The sequence below is a fragment of the Castor canadensis genome, chromosome 8 (assembly GCF_047511655.1).
Source record: "Castor canadensis chromosome 8, mCasCan1.hap1v2, whole genome shotgun sequence".
NCBI classification, from domain to species: domain Eukaryota; kingdom Metazoa; phylum Chordata; class Mammalia; order Rodentia; family Castoridae; genus Castor; species Castor canadensis.
In genome coordinates, this window is record NC_133393.1 from 27,703,877 (window position 1) to 27,719,478 (window position 15,602).

Sequence of the window (15,602 nt, forward strand, 5' to 3'; positions counted from 1 at the left end):
GAGATTCTCCCTCCTCAATGTCCAGAGTAGCAAGTACTGGGGTCCACAGGTATCCACGACCATGCATAGCTTAATTTTACTACCAGTTTCCTAAATTGTAAACAGGGGAAGTTAGCTAAATTATCCAATTTTTTCTTGCATAACTACGTTAGTCAAAATTAGAGCATTTTGGTCTCTCAGTGTTAAATTTTATTTAATTTATTAATCTTGCAGGCATTTTCTTTTATTGAGCAGGCTTATGTATGAGTTGAGACAGTTATCAGTGCCCCACTAGTTTTATGCAGCTACGAATACATTTTTTAACTCCAGGCAACTGCTGTCAGAAGAAAAGTCAACTTCCCATTTAAGCCCTGACATTTATTCAGAGCTACTAATGAAAGATTTCCAAGTAATCCTTTTTTGTGTCCTCATGCCAAACACTCCTCTTAACTTATTATACCCAGTATAACTGTTAGTACCCAACCCCCAACATTATGACATAAAGAATTTTTAGCATTTGTGTTTTAACATTTTGTTAATTGCTCATTCCTATAGTGTGCTAATAATTGGAGAGCTTTTAAGGATCAAAAAGAATCTATGCCTTAAATGAGGTAGTGAGATATTGAGACTATAATTCAGTTTCAAGATTCTGTAGAAAGCACTTGAACTGTAGGGTTGTTTCCTGAATGAGTTGTGACCCCTACACCTTATTTAGTTGACATTATTCAAGATGTTATATGGGCAAAGAGAATTTAGAAATGTACCTTGATCAAAAATTTTAATGTGAAAATTTTGTGTTATAGATGGGATATTTAGTAAGTATCATATGCACTAATTATTTTCGTAACATAAGTATTTGGAAAATCTTTCCACATTAATAAATACTTTCAATATAAAACACCTATTGTCTTAATCATTTACCATTGCTATATTCATGCTTAATATTTTTGAACATTCACCATCCTTCTGTATTTTAGAGCAATTGTAAATTATATATTCCCTGAATTCTTCCATAATTAATCATCTCTCTATAACCACAGTATTCATTCCAATATTCTTTCAGCAATTTTATTAAATTTGTACTATTTACAATTTTGTTCATATTATTCACCTTAGCATCATTTTGTTTCTGAATTTTGTTCACCCCTTACACAAGACAAAATTACCCCTAATTTATAAAATCCAATGTATTTTATTTGCAATTCATGAATAAGGACAGCCTTTGATCTACAAAATAGAATATAAGCTCCCACTAGACAATAGAAGAGCCATGAGTTTTTAAGATAGGAACAAGAGAAGAGAACAATAGAAGAATAACTGATTGGGTAACATCATGTACTTAAGGTTGCTCTCTTGAAGGATTGAAACAAAGAGAACTTCCTCATTAGACAGTATCAGACAGATTAGAATCCCCTGTTTTCAGGAAAGTGTGGTCTGTTTTAGGATCTGTCTGCTTCCTTAATACTTCAGTTCAAGAATGAGACAGCATGAGTGAGTTCAATTTTGATTAATCTGGAGCCCAGAGGAGGAGCTCAGTCCAACGCTCTGGGTATTGCTTAGAGGCACCATTCTTAATCTATGTGATTTGCACTGAAGTGTATTTATGCTTTCTAATTGTATCCTTTGATCTCTGTCTTTTCCATGTTACTTTCATAATATTTCATGGTTTTTTGCTTTTGAAATCCATGACTTTTGAATCTTATTCTTCAATAGTTTTCACCACACTGTATTTTACTACACAGGAATATACTTATATACAAATATTTAAAGTCAATTTAATAGTTTCCATACTCCATTCCTTTTGACATATTAGTATCTCCACTCATATTTTCATTGTAGTGTATACTATTTATATTCATTTTCATCACTATTTTATGTGTATTTTAATCACTCTTTAGGTTTTATATAGTAAAATTGTATAAGAAGAAATTAATGTTATTTTAATCTGACACCAAAACATCTAGATGAAACACATGAACAGCACAATCCATGAAATTGTGACCATATATTTTTTAAGTGTCTCATGTGATATATTCTCTTGATTAAATGAAGGCTTTCCTACTTTTTTCAGACATTTAATATCTGATATATATTGTGTTTACTGAAATGTAAATGCTTTTAAATTTGGTCTAAGTGAGGTGCTGAGAGTGAGAGATTAATTACAAAGACAAGTCTAGCTGTTCCCAGAGCCACTGAACTAGGTATTTCCAAAGTTTAGAAAAGGTTTCCTGAAATAAAGTGCTCCTTGTCTTTCATACATATATATTAGGCAATGTGATCTACACACATTCAAATCTTCCCTGAAAATACATGACCTTGAAAAACAAGTGTCATATTGCTTACCTTATTTTCATAACTATAATTAAGTCAAAGGAAATTATGAAGGAATTCATTAGAAATTTTCAAGCTTGAGAGAATGGAGAAACTGAAGAAGGAAGCAGATGAGTATTTAAGAATTAGCATCAAAACTCTCCGTGCTCAAAACGATAAAATGCAGATGAGGGAGGCAATAGTAGAAAACATCAGAATGTTTTGTGGGTGTGCTATTTGTATATTGTATCTGAGACCTCATGGGCATTGTTTCTACAAGGCCACTCATTTATTCTTCTCCCAGATGATTTAGTAGACAATGTTCCTGGTAACGCAGTTCTTTATGGAAATTTTTCTAATGCACAATTAACAGATTAACTTGTTAGCAAGTCTCTTCCATTTTTAGATGTGTTGTAAAATAAACTCATTCAATTCCTCAATACACTGGGCCCAAATTTTAAAGCACATAGAATTGTCCCTTATTATTCATCAGGAATTTTTCAGGATTCCTAATGGACAGCAAAGTCTGTGTATGCTCAAATCCTTTATATAAAACAACTTAATATTTGCTTAAAAACCACTCATATTGTCCTATATTCTTTAAATCATGTCTTGATTGCATATAATACCAAATGTAATATAAATTATGTGTAAATAATTGTCAAACTGAATTGTTTAGGAAATAATTACTTCTAAAAATCTGTATCTGTTCTATACAAGCACAACCATAGTAGGCCTAATTACATAATACAAAATCTACTGCTAATTGCATCCCAGATACAGGGATAGCCTAGGGTGCAATTAAATAGATAAAAAAAAACAAACACAATTAGATGTAAGCTAAATTTAAGCACAAGATTTAATGTTTTTATTTCATTTATTTTTAGAATATGTCACATAATATTTCTAATATCACAGTAAAAGAAACAAATTAATTGGAAAGAGAGGAAAATAATTAAAGTGATCTTTAATAAGGAGCAACAAGTGATACTTAAAATAAAACTTCAAAATATTTGACATATCTATCACAAAAGGACTTAAAATCTCTCTTTCTCTCTCTCTCTCAACACACAAAGATAAGGGATATTATTCAGATATGTACACAACAATAAGATTTTTAACAATAACCCTCATAATCAATGAGGACAGTATTTTTTTAAAAACAAATGAACCAATGGAAAATACGGTCAAAGTAAGGAAGAAATGCAAATGATCAAATAAAATAATACTTGACATCACTAATCACCAGGGAAACAAAAATTAAAACAACAATGAGATTATACTTCACATGTTACTGTACTATTTTCAAAAGGAATAAAAATAACTGTTTTCCAACCAAGATGCCCCACTATTGATGAATGGGTCAAGAAAATGTGGTACTTGTACACAATGGAATTTTACTCAGCCATGAAGAAGAATGAAATCTTATCATCTGCAGGTAAATGGATGGAACTAGAGAACATCATTCTGAGTAAGGTCAGCCAAGCTCAGAAGACCAAAAATCATATGTTCTCCTTCATATGTGGACTTTAGATCTAGGGCAAATGCAGCAATGTGGTTGGACTTTCATCACATGATAAAGGGGAGAGCACATTTGGGTGATATAGAAATAGGCAGAAAACCCAAAACATGAAAGTGTTTGATGTCCCCACTCCAGAGGAACTAATACAGAAACCTTAAAGCAAAAGAGGTTATCATGAGAAGGGGATCAGTAACCAGGGTAAAGATCAGTTAGAGATGAATCAACATGAGTCATAACATGTGTACACAAAAGCAATGCTAGGAATATTTGTGGATAGCTATCCTCAACTCAACTAGCAAAAACGCTTTGTCTTCTTTATTAGGCTTGTCTCTTTTCTTCAACAAAACTAGTGATAAAGGCAGAACAGGACCTGCCTGGAACGGAGGGGGGAAGGAGGGAGAGGATGGGGGAGGGGGGCAGGAGAGAGAAATGACACAAACAATGTATGCACATGTGAATAAAAGAATAAAAAATAAAATAACTCTTTTCAAGGATATAGAAAACGGAAGACTTACACACTGTTGGTGGGAATATAAATTAGTATGGCCATGATTGGAAACAGTATGGAAATGCCCAAAAATACGATTCATCAATCACACTATTTGGCATTTATCTGAAGGAAATGAAGGAACTATGCCAAAGAGTTACCTGTATATGGTGAGACGGGAATCCAGAATCCAGCAATGTTTAGGCTCACATTTTTTTATGGCAAATCTTTCTTGTCACTGGGGAATAAACTAGGGTCCCATTAACTGATTCCAGGGGCAGTGTCCCCAAAGACCAAATTGCCTCAATCTAGTCCCAGTCTCTTAAATGTTTGACTTCTGCAGTAGTATTAAACTGGAACCAAGCTTCCACCACAAGAACCTTTGGGGGACACACTCAAACCAGACCTAAACCATAGCATAGTACTACATTGAATAGAAGTGGTGAATGAGGGCATCGTGCATTGCTCCAGATCTTAGATCTTAGCTTTTCCCCATTCAGAATTTTGATAGCTATGGATTTCTCTTATGTGGCCTTTATCATGTTGAAGTACATTCCTTCTATAGCTAATTTGTTACTAGTATTATCATGAGAGGGTGTTGAGTTTTACATTTTTTTCTTCTATTAAAATGATCACAGGATTTTTGTCATTTATTCTGTCAATTTCCTCTACATAATTTACATATGCTAATAAGAAAATTTACATTTTTTCTTGTGGGACTAATATGTCTTTGACAGAAACAAGTAATATCTTTCTCATTTTCCTTAAGAATTTTGGATTTTTCTGTGTCTATTACTTAATGTGCATTTGTGATCTTTTCTTCTTCCTTAAAAATATTCTTTAAGTAATTTCTTCTAAACAAACGATGTCAAGCTTGATTCTATTTTTTACTATATAATTCAAAGCTATTTTAACAGTCTTCAGAAGGTATTTAAACTCATGTCCAAAATGTATTTTCTGACTGACAAAATGGTCAACACATTTTGAATATTTTCAGTCATTTAAACCACTTTACTGATTTCTATTCTTCAATATATATTTATATTTTCTTTCTTTCTCCAACAAATCTTAAAGCAGGTATAAGTCAATTTCATCTAAAGCCCTTTTGAGTGATTAATTGGTACTCATTTTCTGATTACTTTGTTCTATCCAATTCTAAATCCTCATGATGCATTTAACTGAGAGTAAACTTAGCCTAATCGTTAGAAAACACAAGACAAGCCATAATGTTCTACAAAACACCTGACTAGTACTCATCAAATTTCAGGGTAGTAAAAGACAAGGAAAATGAGAGAATGAAGAGATTAAAAAGACATGATGACCAAATGCAATGAGATGTCCTGAAATTGATATGGAAATAAAAATATGATATTAAAGGAAAACCTGTGAAATACAAATGAAATCTAGAGTTTAATGATGTTAGTGTATTATTTTTGTAACATGAGTCACAGAAGTGTAACACTAAGAGAAATGAAAACTGGTTGATGTGTATCTGGAAACTGTCTATGCTATCTTTGCAACTTTTCTGTAAATCTACAATAATTCTAAAATAAAATGCTTACTAAAATTTTTCCTTTAGCTATCTCTAACAGTCGTTTAGAAAGTGTGTAATGTCAGAAGTTCTCTCTCCCTCTCTCTCTCTCTCTCTCTCTCTTTCTCTCTCTCTCTCTCTCAGTATATATAGGAACTCTCCATGGAGAATATAACTATCTCCTAGTGCCTTTCTCTCAGCAATAACTCATGTTTGAAATGATCATGGAAGGAGGGAAAGTGACCACTTAATAACCATATTTAATATAAAATCTGAAGGAAATTAAGAGACATATTTGGATTGGACACTTTAGCTTCTTTGCTAGGCTTAATATCTCCCACAATTTCCTTAGAACAACCACTGAAATGAGCTCATTAGTTGTTACAACATAGATGAATCTTGAAGACATTACACTAAATGAAATCATCCAGTCACAAATGGGCAAATACGTATGATTCCCATTATATAAGTTGTCTAGTACAACCAAAATCATAGAGACAGACTGTTGAATTTTAGTCACAGGGACTGTGGAAGGAAGCAATCAGCATTTATTATTTAATGGTTGTAGTTTTAGTTTGGGATGGTCAAATGATTTCCACAGGTGGATGATGTGATAGTTGCACAATAATGAGAATGAACTTTATACTGATGAACTATATACAATAAAAAGTTAAGATGGTTAATATTGTTATATATATTAACCAAAATTGAAAGGTAAATTAATTTTAAAAATTAAGAACACAGAAAAAATGTCAAGGGATGCAAAATGGCAGCCAAGCTAGGGAATCAGAACTCCAAAGCTTTGTGACACCAGAAACCTCCTTGAGACATTGGAGCTACACTTGGGTAATTCTGATTGCTCCTAGCCAAAATAATAACCACCATCTCATTAGGTACAGATAAAATTCAAAGCCTTTAATTGCACTTAGCAACCACAAAAATCCTGCCTGGCACAATCAGCAGGACATGTCCAGCCTCCAGCCCCAAGAAAAAATACCCCTGCCACTTCTCTCTCTCTCTCTTTTTTCTTTTTTTTTCTTCTCCCATCAAGCAGAAGACAGAGCATCAATCAGAATCAAACTCTGCAAAATCCTGGACCCTAGCCTGTGGAAAGCCTCCTTATGCCACACCAACATTTCTCACTGCCAGCTGGCTCCAAAGCTAGGGCCTGCATAAAACTGCAGAATGAACAGATGAGCATCACACACCACACACGAAAACATAAACAGTGAACTGCAATCTAACAGGACAGTGGAGGTGGGGGTGGAATGCTGATCCTGCCCCAGAGAATGGGGATGGGGCAAAAAGCCGAACTCTCAGCACTGAACTCTCAGTAACACATGCAGGAAGCAGCAAAGGCTGAGAGTGGGGGCAGGGTGGCAAGTCAACCTCCCAGAGGAGCCACCAGCACTGAGCAAAGATCAGGAAAAGCACAAAGGCTGAGAGTGGGGTGGAGCTCAGGCCAACCTCCCAAAACAGGGCAGGAGGTGGATCCAGGAGCTGACCTCTGGGACACAGAGCAGCACCTTGCTAGAAGAGGAGCTGACCAAACAGAGCTGCAACTGAAGGGCAACACAGCTGCCACCTGGTGAAAACAATAGCTCTGACCACCCTGCACAAGTTGGCAGTCTTATCTTACCTCACACCTCAAACTAATCTTGTGGATAGAAGGACCAAATACCACTCACAAGCCAGTCACCTGGTGAGACAACATCAGAGCTTCCACTTCTACACCAATACCAGGATTGGATACCTAAAGAATAAGTCCAGAACTTTTACCAATAGACTGAACTTTTTGTGGTTCCTGAACATGGTGTTTCTTTTTTTCTTTGTCTTTTTTACTCCTCATCATCACTATTCTCTTATCTCTGGTCTTTCCCTTTTAATTTCCCTCCTTCTCCTATACTACAATCTATTGTTCTCACTCCCAACTACCCTTTCTGCAGTTTCTCATCCACTCTTTTCCTTATCTTCACCTCCCCCATCTATCCTCCCCCAACCTGTCACCACACTACTCTTTCCTGCTACACACTCAACACCTGCTGACTAGCCTACTGTACCAAATGTACACAGCCCCAGCCCCCTGCAATCCCTTACACAAACACCCTCCACTATAACAACAGAAATACACTCAAACATAAACAAGGGCCACAAAACCCAGCAGCCCCCATACCTCTTCCCCTGCCCATCCACCCTTTCCCCTCCCCTTTTTAGTGTCACCTTTACCAAGTTCCCAAATTTCTAAATCTAGCCTAATAACCATTATCCCCCCAACTCCCACTGTTTATAGATATAATCACCAAGGAGTTATCAAGAATATATGTAAACAACTGGTCTGGCATTGAAACTGTGAATTTGTTATTGCTAAATTACACCTCCAGGCCAGGGGAGCACATCAACCTAGCTAGCAACCAAGTCAGTCACAATACAAAATTAAATCAGGGAAAGAAATCAGATAGTCAAATCTACCTATTATCCCACCAAAAACATATTTGCACAGCACCAAGTGGAGCGATGGGAAAAGGGATGGAAACCACTCTATTCAAAAAATAATTCAGATATTTGCCTTGCCCCTACTAAAGGGACACTGTTCAGGCTACACAGCTCCACCAGCTGTGTGAAATCTTCTGACTGCAGGATCATATGGACATCACCTGGAAGTGTCAGAAGCAGGAAATGATTCCAAGGGGGTTGCAAGGTGACTGCAGAGTGAATGGCTCAGTGAAAAGACTGATTGAAAATGGAGAGATGCCATGTTTTTTCCTGCTTTTAGTTAATTCATGGACTGAGTATGGAATCCATGCTTTTCAGCAATAGTAGTTTGAGGATCTCTTACAATGCCTTTTGACTGATGATCCACATTTCTCTGTCTCTTCATATTTGTTGTTATTTGTTCCTTGTGTATGGAGAGTGGATATGATATCTTCATGCACAGTTTTTCCATTTTCCTGTTTCTTCACCATGTTTCCCTTTTTCTTATGAGGAAAATTTGCACTATCATGTGCAACAGGTATGTCATCATGATTTCTGATTTCTTGTTTTTGGTGGTACTAGGGTTTGAACTCAGGGCCACCTGCTTCATAGGTAAGCACTGTTTCACTTGAGCCACTCCACCAGCCCTGTGATTTCTAAAATGCTGAAGTTTTATCTTTCCTAGTTCATTATATATATAGGCATTTGATATCAATGGCTATATATTTTATGTGGCTCCCACAACACCTCATTCAGGAAAAAACATGAATGCTCAGGCTTCATAGTGTGCTGCATTCTAAAGTTACTCCAGTTTACTTCTTCCATACATATATTAGGTCAAGCCCCTATAGCATGAAATCACACGCAGTAGGCTACATTACTGTCGCCAAAATAATTTTCTTGTAAACATTAAAAGTAAGCAAAAAATTGGGTCATAATATTTTGTGCTATGTATCTTGAATTTGAACATAATTGTTTCATTTTCCCCATGACTCTGCCCAACTTATGTTAAAGAAATTCTAGCTCTCCACAAATTATATATTTTTACTTTATCACAAAAATTCAGCATATTATGTGCTGTTTTTGCCATGTGAGTATCGACATGTATTTTGGGAGCTTATCCTATAGGATCCCTCTGAAGAACATAGCAGAAACATGCAAATAATCATAGTTATCACAGGGAGTGTATTTTAGTTTACCATGCTATAGGGGCCCTGTCATGAACACTGTTGAAATGTGCAAATAATTATATTTATAATAGAAGCAAATTTATTACCTTCAGTATGATGTTGGTGTAAATTGCTACAGAACACTCTCTCCTTTTTACAGTTAAAATTTTCAAGTTCATTCCAGTAATGGTCCCCAGATACCAGTACACATGGAACATTTCTCTTGCATTTTTATCAGTCTTAGGAAACTTGCTGTTAGGTTTATGAGAACAAGTAGTAGGAATTTGTAATGGGAATGCTTCCAAATAGTTGTTTATGGTCTACTCTCAATTTAAAAAATAGTTACAATGAGGTGTCAGAAGTACTATGTGATGTGTGAATACAGCACCAGTGACTCACACTAACAATCATATATTCTTGAAAGCAGAGATCAAGAGGATCGTGGCCTAAAGCCAGCCCTGGGAAAATAAGCCTGCCCTGAGCAAATACTTTGCAAGAACCTATCTTAAAAATACTGAACACAAAGAAGGACAGGCCAGGGGAGTGGGGGGTGGCTCAAGTGGTAAAGTACCTACCTAGCAAGAACAAGGCCCCTAGTAAAATAAAAAAAAAAGGGGGGGGAATGGTGACCATACAGAGCAAACACATGTGGGACAGGAACCTGCAGTGGAGCCAGTGTGGTGGGATTCAGTGCTAAACATATCAAATACCTACAGCTCTGCATTATAGACTGTGCTCAGAATTAAAATATGGGATACCCATTGGTGTTGGGGAATTCTTTTGAGTTTAGCAATGCCAAGAAAAGACAGCACAGCTCTGGATATTGAATTGGCTGTGGATGAGAGTTTGACGCCTTTCCCAATGAGCCTGTGTAGTAGTGAGCTGCTTCACAGTGGAAGTGTGGAGCTAGTGCATGTGGAGGTCCCAGTGTGAAATTTCCTGGTTTTTTAGGTTCCTCTCACTCCCTTCCTGAAGTGAGCCACCATGGGCTGCATCTGCACAGAGATGGTGGTCTCTAAGTTTTAAAATGTGCATAATCTTCTCCTCATGGAATTTGGGTTAAATAGGCTGCTTCCTTGAGTGGCTTCCCTTTTGTTCCCTTTATAGAATTTTTAATCTGTGAAATTACAGTTTACTTAAGCAGTTAGGATTTTTTGTCATTATTTGTGTGTAAGAGTTTAGTGACAGAATGATGCCTTACAATGCAAGTTTCATAAACTTTTCTACAGAATTGGGAAAAATTCTTTCATGGATTCTTGGATGAAATAAAATTTATTGCAGAAAATAATAATAATAATTTAATACAGGATTCAGTGGTAAATGAAGAAAATGGATACCCAGTTCCTAACCCCAACAAAACAATGATAAATGTCACTAAGAAACCTAATGACACCCATATAAAAATCCTCAAAGAAGAAATCACTGAGGAATTCATGGAGAAGACACAAGACATGGTTAACCAAAATGTACAAGGTACACTCAAGAAATTTCAAGACACCAAAAATAAAGAACATGAGAAGACACAGAAACAAATGAAGGAATTCAGAGAGGACCTCAGCAAACATCAAAATGAAACAAAGGACAATATAAAAAGAGAGACACGAATTTAAGAGGACAACACAATTATAAAAGAGAAGTTGAGCAAAGATATGGAAAATCTCAGAAGAAAGAATCAAACAGAAATCCTGGAAATCAAAAGTCCCTTTAGTCAAACAAAAAACACAGAAGAAGGCCATTCAAGCACACTAGAACAAGTAGAAGAATCTCAGAGCTCAAAGATAAACAGAAATTAAACAAAAAAAAACAGAAATCTTTGTCAAACAACTTAAGAGCTGTGAAAGGAATATGCAAGAACTCTGGAACTCCATCAAAAGACCAAAATTGAGAATCATGGGCATTGAAGAAGAAGAAGAGGTGCAAGCCAAAGGGATACATAGCATATTCAATAAAATACCAGAACATTTCCCAAATCTCAAAAAGGTTTTGCCCATTCAGAAACAGGAAGCCTCTAAGACACAAAGGAGACTTGACCAACATAGACATTCCCCACAGCATATCATCGTAAAACAACAAGCACAGAGAACAGAGAAAGAATATTGAAGGCTGTAAGAGAGAAAAAACTAATAACATATAAAGGTACACCCATCAAAATAACAGCAGATTTCTCAATGGAAACCTTAAATGCAATAAGGGCATGGAGTGAGGTATTTCAGGCACTGAAGGAAAATAACTTCATCCCTAGGATACTCTACCCAGCAAAGCTATCATTCAAAATCGATGAAGAATTAAAAATCTTCCACAATAAACAGAAACTAAAATAGTATATGACCACCAAACCACCACTACAGAAGATTCTACAAGGAATTCTGCATGCAGAAAATGAAATCAAACAAACATGAGAGGACAGGAAGCATCAAACCATAGGAGAAGAAAAGACAAGTAATCAGAGAGTAGCATGGATTCAACTGCATACAATCAAATCCTTAAACAACAAAAGCAATTAAATGGCAGGAATAACCACACACCTATCAATATTAATAATGAATGTCATGTACAGGAAATCAATGCATGTCAACTCCCTGTATAGATATTCTTATCTCAACTAGAAAAAACCCTTGGTCCTTCCTATTATTGCTTATACTCTCTTCAACAAAATTAGAGATAAGGGCAGAATAGTTTCTGCCTGGTAGTGAGGGGTAAGGAGGGGTAAGGGAGGGAATGTGGAGGGGTAAGGGAGGGGACGGGGGAAGGGGGGAGAAATGACCCAAACAATGTATGCACATATGAATAAAATAAAAATTAAAAAAATAATAATAATAATAAAATGAATGTCAATGGACTAAACTCCCCCACTAAAGACACCATTTGGCAAACTGAATTAAAAAGAAAGATCCAACAATCTGTAGTTTAAAAGAGACCCATCTTATTGACAGAAATAAACACTGGGGAGGATTCCAAGATGGCAGCTAGAGGTAGGAAGTAGAAAGCAACCCTCCTATAGTGAAATCTTGGAGAGACGCTGGAGACACACTTTGCAGGCATAATCACCAAGAAAAGGCATAACTTTGACCCCTCCACATCTCCAGCCGGTGCAGAGAATCTCCACTTCATGTTAAACGGAGAAACAAGGAGGGCCCCCGGGGCCACCAGTGGCCGGCGCCCATACGGCTTGGGAAGACACGGACCAGGTGAGCTTCGCAGTACCGCGGTACCCCCCACAGACAAGCCTGGGCCAGAGCAGCATAGCCCCCTGGACAGACTGACCTCCACCTGGGAAAAAAAACAGAAATTGAGTAATAAGATATAAGAACAGTTAAGACACCCTGGAAAGAGGGTGGGGCACCCTGAGCGCTGAAGATTGGGGGAAGGGAATCCTTCCCGGGACTGTAAATAAACAAGCAGGGTGGGCCGGAGAGGCTCTGGCAGGAGTGGGGTGCGCACTCAGCAACCAGGAGCGGGGAAGCTTGTGAGAGTGGCAGAGGGAGAAAAACTCCACAGGAGAGGAGGGAAGACCCACTTCCCACGTGAACTGTAAACAAACATGGTGGCCGGCAGGAGCAGCAGCACCTCCCAGTAAGCAGGAGCAGGAAAGCTTCTGAAAGTGGCAGCGGGAGGAAAACTTCAGAGGAGAGGGGGGAAGACCCACCTCCCACAAGAACTGTAAATAAACACGCAGGCCTGACAACATGGGGGCAGTGTCACCTTTCCCAGTGCTTGGAAAAGGGAAAGCCTGTAGCAGAGGCTCCCACACAGGAGAATTCTGAGCAAACAAAGCCTGTGGGACCAGGTGAATGCCAAGTTCACCCCAGAGATCTGCATAAATAACGCCGCCAGCTACAGGCTGAGAGCAGCAGGCAGGCAAGCCACAGTTGCAGATACCACTCTCAGAACTGCCTCCAGATGCTTTTTTTCTTTTTCTCACTACCTTTGATGAGAGAACAACTGAATTACACGTGCAAGCCGAAAAACTTACTGAAACTGTATTGCATTTAAACTGGGGACACTTGGTGGGGCTTTGTGTGTGTGTGTGTGTGTGTGTGTGTGTGTGTGTGTGTGTGTGTGTGTGTGAGTGTGTAGTTTTGTTCTACTTTATGCATCCCCTTTGATGAGACAACTACAGAACAATATCTGAGGCACCAACTCCAGGACTGCAGATTGAGACGGACACCCAAATTATTAAGACTGAAACTGCATTGCATATAAACTTGGAAGTTTTTCTGTTTTTTTTTTTTAATTTTCTATTTTCCATTTTATTTTAATTCATTTTTATATATAGATATTTCTTTCATTTACTTATTTTTTTATTTTTTTATCTTTGATTTTCAATCCTCTCTCTGTCTCTCTAATGTCTGTTTAGCTTACTGTCGATTAGTACACTAACACTCCCTGTTTATACCTTTGAAACTCTCTTGACTGATACCTTGTTCTGCTTTCTCCCTCTTGTCTGTATATTTGTTTTCCCCTTTTCTTTAACTTCTTGCTTTCCATCTCAGCTCACTCTTCCATTCTCAATATTACCATTGTTATTATTACAAGCTAGAAAATACTTAATTGCACACAGTACAGGGACAGTAACAGCACCAACGACAATGACGGGAACACAGAAAAAACAGGGAAACCAGTTTCCCCACAGCAAAAAATTAGTACAGGAACCAGAGGGGAATGAAGAGAACAGAAACTCAGATCCAGACTCCAACAAAATGAAGATAAACTATGCCAAAAGACCCAATGAGGCCCACAAGAATAATTTAAAAGAAGACATACTACAAGTACTCAATGAGAATTTTATAGAGATGATACTGGATAGGGTCAACCAAAATGTACAGGAGACACTCAAGAAATTCCAAGACAATAAAAATAGAGAATTTGAAAAAGCAAAAGAAGAAATAAAGGAAACCATAGAAGCACTGTATAAACACCAAAGTGAAAGAGAGAACACAATGAATAAACGGATAAATGAACTCAGGACAAAAATAGACAACAATAAAGAAGAAAACTGCCAGGATATGGAAAACCTCAGAAAAAAGAACGAAACAGAACTGCAAAACAAAACGGAAGGCCAATCCAGCAGAATAGAACAAACAGAAGACAGAATCTCAGAACTTGAAGATGAAAAGGTAATTAAAGGAAAAACCAAAGAACTATTAATTAAACAATTCAAGACCTGTGAAAAGAAAATGCAAGAACTCACTGACTCCATCAAAAGACCAATCTTGAGAAACATGGGCATTGAAGAAGGAGAAGAGGTGCAAGAGAAGGGAATGCGTAATATATTCAACAAAATAATAACAGAAAATTTCCCAGATCTAGAGAAAGATATTCCCATACAGATGCAAGAGGCCTCCAGGACACCAAACAGACCAGATCAAAATAGAACTACTCCACGACATATCACCATTAAAACAACAAGTTCAGAAACTAAGGAAAGAATATTGAAGGCTGTAAGAGAGAAAAAACAAGTAACATACAAAGGTAAACCCATCAAAATCACAGCAGACTTCTCAACAGAAACATTAAAAGCAAGAAGAGCATGGGGTGAGATCTTCCGGGCACTGAATGAAAATAACTTCAACCCCAGGATACTCTACCCAGCAAAGCTATCATTCAAAATAGATGGAGCAATAAAAGTCTTCCATGATAAGCAGAAACTAAAACAATATGTGACCACAAAGCCACAATTAAAAAGATTCTGAAGGGATCCTGCACACAGAAAGTGAAACCCAACTTAACCATGAAAAGGCAGGCAGCACCAAACCACAGGATAAGAAAAAGCAAGACAGTAGAGAGTAACATCAAGTTAGGTAAACACAATCAAACCTTCAAACAACTAAGACAACTAAATGGCAGGAATCACCACATACCTATCAGTACTAACGCTTAATGTTAATGGACTTAATTCATCCATCAAAAGACACCGTTTGACAAAATGGATTAAAAAAGAAGATCCAACAATTTGTTGCTTACAGGAGACTCATCTCACTGACAGAAATAAGCATATGCTTAGGATGAAAGGCTGGAAGAAGATTTACCAAGCCAATGGCCCCCGAAAACAAGCAGGAGTAGCAATACTTATCTCTGACAAAGTAGACTTCAAACCTACATTGATCAAACGAGATAAAGAAGGACATTCCA